Raw genomic sequence first — 7,109 nt, 5'->3', positions numbered from 1 at the left:
ATATAAAAATAGATACAAAATAAGAAATTATTCATCTTTTACAATAATAGTTACATTTATACTTAATTGGAGGTTTATTACACAATTTCTACTAATTTCTATTTTTAATATTAAATTCTAATTATAAAAGAAGTAGTTTTTTTTCTAACAAATAAATATCATATAACACATGAGAAAGAGAAGGGGATAAAAAAAAATTCAGCTACTGCTCTTAAAAAAAATCATTTGCTTACATACAGTAAAAAAAAAAAAAAAAAAAAAAAAAACTTGGAATTAAAAATGATAATTATCAAATCGCATTGATATAAAATTTAAGAAATATTTTTGTAAAAATTCTCTAAAAGTAGAAAAAAGATGAGAATTTTCTGTGCCAAATTCTTTAAATTTCAAATAATAAAATTTAAGAAAGTTTTACTTGCTGACATTTAATTAATATATACTAACACTTAAAAATTATTGCAGTTTCAATATTTGTTTTAAATCCTGCAAAAAATTCATAATTTAAAAGTATATTAAATATAATACAAACAACAAAAATTAACAATAAAAAGCCTAAATACTTAACAGAAATTTCGGAATTTCAGTAACCAATTTCTTAAAGAATATGATTTAAGGAAGTTCTTTAGTATGAATACTAACAAATTTTCTATTTTTTTTTTTTTTATAATTCATTTTTTCCCTTATGGTAGTATATATTTTCACACACAATTCTGAAATTTTTATTTAGAAATATTTACCTTTTAGAAACTGAAGGCAAACTTTAGAACACTTAAATAATAAAATACGGAACAATTTAGAAAAAAAAATATATTTAAAATTCAGTCATTAATTCACTCATTTCATTATTGCCCTTTATTTCAGCATCAGAATTGTTATTAAATCATACAGAAAAATTGATATAATATTGAAAAGATTTATACTAGTTTGTGCCAATTTTATAAGAAAAAAAATGGAATTCAAAAATAATTCATATCATTATTATTTTATTTATTTATTTCAATTATTAAAACAAAACATATCTCTAAGCCTTAGTTAAAAAAAATTCTTTCACTTGAGATAAAATTTTATCTACAAAAATATTTCGCTTGCCTAAATGTGCATACAAGTACGATTTTTTTTAAAAAAAAGAAAGGGCACATTAGAGATTCGTTCTGAATATTCAGTTTTGAATACATCGAAAGAAAAAAATTATAATAGAAATATTCAGCTAAATTTCGATGTTAAACACAATATATACTACAGAATAAAACTATGTATAAATTAAAATTTAATATCAATAACAATTTGTTTTAACTAAGATTTTTTTGTTCGACTTAATTTCAAAAAATATTTACAAAATCTTTTTTATAATTTTTTTAAAATTTATGTTGTTCTGAAAATGAAGTTCAGTTGCATCAGAATGTAAATATTCAAAAATTATTATGTAATAACAGTACCAAATAATGTTGGGGAAAAAATGTTATTAAATTCACCTGATTTTTATATTTTTTTCATAGTTCATCCACTATAAAAAAAACATATGAAAAAACTTTTAGCTCAATGTCGGAATTGAAATTGCATTGCTTAGGGAAACTGAGCAAATAACCTCAAGCAAATTATACAATTTTACGAAAATCTACCAATCTAAACTATGATTTATGCCTATTAAGTTTGTACCAAGATTAAAGGCACATTTTTAAACATTATTAACGCTAACATTTTTTATTATTTAAAATTTCGGTTTTAAAACAGATATAGCAAAATGTTATATATTAAGGCAATTACCAATTAGCTATGGTAACTGAAAAAATAACTTTGCAGCTATATCTAAAACTAATATGTTGCTTACATAAAGCTCTGCAAAGTAAGAAAAAACTGCAATTTTTGAAAGTAATAATAATTTTTTGTGGGATCGAAGCATAACATTCTATTTAGTTAGCAAATGCTACAGTAAGTGAAATAAAAAATCTTTTTCTGTTTTATTCACTAAATTAGTTTATTGGCTAAAATTCCAATATTATTCTTAATTCTATAATTTCATTCCTACCTTTTGCTTTTTAAGATTAAATTGCTTTTATCTATATCAATTCCAACTTAGAAATCTAAATGATATCGCTATTTTGGTTTATTTACCTACTAATTGTATATCTACAAGGCGGAAAAGAAATTCTGAATTTAACTATTATAAAGGGTCCTTGAATAAATTATTGAACTCTCTAATTCATGTACATTAAACTAATTTGCTAAACATATATGTTACAAATAATTTGTTAACATTCAGCACCTGAAGCCCGACAATGACCTTTTTGACCTCTAAATTAAAGAACCGTAGGAAAAGGTAAGAAGAGTTTGGTAAAACTTTTCCAAAAAATTCATAAAAAAATCAGGGGGAGACAGACAGAAAGAAAGAGATCAGGAGGAGGGGGGCAGGGAAGCACTTCGCGAACTAACAGGTCTTCCCTAAACCCCATCACTGAAAAAAAAAACGCTCTCTTCAGGGGACTTGTGACGTCAGTAATGTTAAGTGAAGGTGATGTCACGTGTTCCAACACGTGAGAAAGTCCTTGAAAATCTCGCTCGCCTTTCACTCTAACTACGAAAGGGAAATTTTTATAGTCTCCCCCTATGCACACTAAAAAAAAATCGATTTTTTTGTGTTGTATTTTTGTATTTTGTTTTTCTAGTTATGAATAAAAAATAGGGAAGGAGGATTGTTAAATAATTTTCTAACCTTACCTTATACATGATTTCTTCTTTTTTTTTCTTTACTGTAAGGTTTCTTTCAGATATTTTGAAGGTCGATTTTTTTGTTGTCGGAAGAAAGTTAGTATCCCACGATCAAGGAAGACTTTTTAAATATAAGATTTCAGTCACTTCCGCTTCTACTTGACATGCATACAATAAAGCGTAACCAAAGGATTTTGGTAGGACTTAAAATACACTGAACAGTTGAAAGTCAAATATGGAACTGTAGAATAATTGTAATTAACTCTGCCAATTTAATAGAGCGTCAAAAAAGGTTTATATTCTATTATTATGATTAACAGAAAATGTACTATTGACCTTCAGAATGTCATTGAATCTATAAAAGCATTGTGGTATATATGTATGCATGTAATGCAGCAATAAAGCACATTGGTTTAAAAATTTTAGCTATTCAGAAAAATGGGGGAAATATATATATTTTTTTCATTTCGCGGCTGTTTATAATTCTATATTTTAAGATTTAAGGTAAAATTAAAGAAAAATAATACATAAATATTTATGCTTACTTATGTTATAAGTAAAAAATTATCAACAGTATATTAATTTGATTTTTTCTTGATAAACCATTTATCAATAACTTTCCTCGTTGTAGTTTGAATATAAAGATTAGAAATTTTGAATGCAATTAAATATGTACAATTTATATATATAAAAGATTAAAATTTTAACTGACATTAACGAAGTTTCATAAGATATCATGTATGCTATTTCCTTTAATCTATTAAATAGAACCATTTTTCATCACTTCAAGCCAGTTAAGTTTCTAAAATGAAATCACAATTTCTGCATCATAGATTTCGACATTCAGTTCTACAGAAACTTTTTAAAAAATCATATTAAAGGTAATGATAGATATTATTAAAGACAAATATATATCTGAAACATTAGAAAAGAAAGTTTTCTTTAAATATGTTTAAACTAGTTACTTTTTAAAGAAAAATCTTGCTTTTGTTTTATTATTTTTATTTTTGAATATCATAGTCTCAGGGTTGAAATCATGTGACAAGTACAAATAAGCGATACAAACTTTTCCAAAGAAATTATAGCTCTTTATTATAAAATAATTATCCTTAAAACGTACCTTTCACAAATTAAGATTAATTAAACAAACATTTCATCTCACATTAAAGCACTTACAGGATTTTTTTAAACCTTTGCCATAATCTTCATATTTTTAAAAATATATATAGCACTAATCACTTCAATTCAAGCAAAATTAACATATATTTTTAAAAAATCTTGCATCTTTATAATTATATTTGCTTCAAAGCTTTAGATACCAGGAACGTTATATATATATATATATATATATATATATATATATATATATAGTTGTGTACCAATTAGCGCAATCTAGTTTTTGTTATCTATCTGATTTTACAACATTTCATTCTTCTTTTTATGGCTCTGAATATTTGCATAAGAAATTTTATTGAAAGAGCAGTAAATATCATTTGAAACTCATGCAAAGAACAAAATTTTTATCGTCGTTAATTTAACAATTTAAAACTTATAAAGAGAACATAGTTATTCATATTCTGTATTCAGAAAGCAATTCTTAGCCAACTGTTTCTAGTTTTCTTTCAAAGGGCAAGATAAAAAAATATCATATTGGATATTTTTAAAACAGAGCTGAAACTAACTAATTTAAGTAAGTGTACTTTTAATGAAATAATGCAAGAGTGTGATTAAAAAAAGGCGTGTTTATTAGAAATAATTTAATTTTTTCATAATTTTAAAATTGATTTCCTCTTCTCCTATTCGGGTAGGACAAATTTTTGTCTTTTTTCCTTCTGATATATAGCATATTCAATTGTTTATGTTAGAACATACTGCATATGTTATAACGTTCATTTATCTAGCTATTGCTTTTTGTTGATTAGATTTCTTAAACATGTGATTTGAGTTACTAACTATTTCAATCAATTATTGATCAATTAACGGAAGCTTATATAAATACTGGAAGAAGGAAACAAAATTCTGAGCCAAAATTCGAATTGGTAGCTAAAAAAATTAACTGAAATATTAAAAGCCATGAATCAGTTTTAACAGCTAACTTACAGATATAATAAAGAATTAGCAAATGACCTGTGAATCTCATTTATAAAAAAAAGCTCCATATTAATAGAAACATATTTACTCACTCTTTATAGGGTATCCTTTGTCCAACATAGACTATCTTCACATGAATTTTATCTTTACTAAAATTCCAACTGAACAAATATTTTTTCTGTCGGTTGATAGTTGCTTAAAATACAAGAAATGATTTTGTAGTGTAACAATTAAAGATATCGCTCCGACTGTATAAAGTTTTCCGACTTATTATCTTAAACAACTGCATCCACCATCAACTAAAAAATAAGCAATAAATAAGCAATAATTTATCAAATAACAAGGGAACAATAAAATTCGATTATTTATTGAAATTGTCAACACAAATACTTGTACGATTAATTTACAAGTACTTGTTAATTTACATCACAAATTATTGAAATTTGGGATGTAATTTAAATGACTAATGTTTTAAGCTGTTTTAAGTCTTTATCATTTGCATGAACGATAGAAAAAATAATAACACCCAAATACTGAAAAACAAAGCGTCAATATATATCGATGATAAAAACATATATAAATTTTTAAAACTCATTACAGACCTTTAACTCATAAACCACTTCTTTAGTAGAAATATGGTATAGTATTACCAAGAAATTTTGGAATCAATTTATCAGAAAAAGAGGGGAGGACCGATCATTTTGAAAGCCGCCAAATGTTTATTCATTAAAAAAAAAAAAAAAGTTCTCCATTCTCAAAGAATTCAAAATATATTCGAAAAAGTCTCAAATAGTTATTTTTACATTCTATTCTCACACATTCTATTTCCATTGCTTAAGCCAGATAATCTCATTTCTGCAAGGAATGATATAAAGATTAAAAATCACAATAAATATGAGATTTAACAGTGCAAAAAAAAAAGTATACCATTTAAAGGCAGGTTCGAATGCCCCTTGTATTACGAAAGAAAAAAAAAAATCAGAAAACTTCAGATTCCTAAATGTTTAGTACTCGGATGATTAAGGTGGACTAATTTGAATGGAGCTTACTTAAAAACCAAAAGGAAAATTATCGAACAGACAACATTTATTATCAGCTTTCAAAAGCAGACACGGAGAAATCTTTTTAATACGCAAAACAGTAGGAAAAAAAAATATTACTGACAGTAACCCACACTTTCAGTAATAAGCAATACAGACAATAATAAGTAAGCAGAAGTCCATGTAGATAACCCTCAGCCACGGGGCTGGCGTTGAATACAAGATCTTTCACAGACAAACGGATTCGCAGACCTCGCTGACAAACTTCACCTGCGGGTCCAACGTTTTTACACACATGTGTGCACCGCAGTCGCACTCGGCAGCACTTGGACATAAAATTAACCAGTTCTCCTCCCTATCTCTGCGGAAAAGAGAAAAATGTTCTACCTTTTCTAGCGTTAAGCAACGCCTCCAAATTCTGCTTGGCAGCACACATTCCTCGCATCATTGCTTTCACTCGCCCAACACTATACAAGAGTGGCCTGTTCCCTGTGACGCAATCAGATTTCAGTCAATCAGTTCAGAAAAGTGGCAGGTAATAAATCCTGAATATTGCCCTACTGTTTCCTCCGCCGTTTTTTGGAGGAGATGGCTAGGCTTTTTTCTTCCCCCGAAAGTAAGGAACTCCCTTCAACGCTGTTGCTTTTGTCCACACCGAAAAGAACTGCCCAACTGATAAAAGCAAGAGGAAGGGGGTGGGGGGCAGGTCCTTGATGTAGAGATATGTACAGGTGCTAGTGTGATTGGACATTAAATGGAGTTGGGGAAAATAATCTTAGTTTTCAGGACACGCAATCTTTTTCTAAAAGCGAAGCGGACATTTTTTTTTTTTTTTCAGAATCAAGGTTGTTAAGATTATGTTTTGTTTCATTGATCTTCACTATGGATTATGGTGTCATTTTTTTGTGAGATTTTGGGTTGAAAATAGAGCATATTTTATTTAAAAAAAAGTATTTAAGAATAAAGATAAAATTAGCTTATTTAGGCTTTTATTGATCCAATTTTCAATTTATTATTAAAAATAGATTCAAATTTAGATAATTAACTGCGAGATTCAAAATGCTTATAGCACATTGAAGCTTTAAATTTTGATCTCTCTGAAATGCGTAATTATAACCAATTATTTGTCAGAGTTTTATTTAAATATAATGTTTCACTAGTAGAAACCAGTAAAAACTAATTTATAGGAAAAATATTTAACAGAAACAGAGAATAAACACGTAATTACAATGTTAAGGAGCTTGCCATTAGGGCAATATACTGCTAAACATT

The sequence above is a fragment of the Argiope bruennichi genome, chromosome 3 (genome assembly GCF_947563725.1).
Source record: "Argiope bruennichi chromosome 3, qqArgBrue1.1, whole genome shotgun sequence".
NCBI lineage: Eukaryota > Metazoa > Arthropoda > Arachnida > Araneae > Araneidae > Argiope > Argiope bruennichi.
This window is presented reverse-complemented; position numbering follows the sequence as displayed.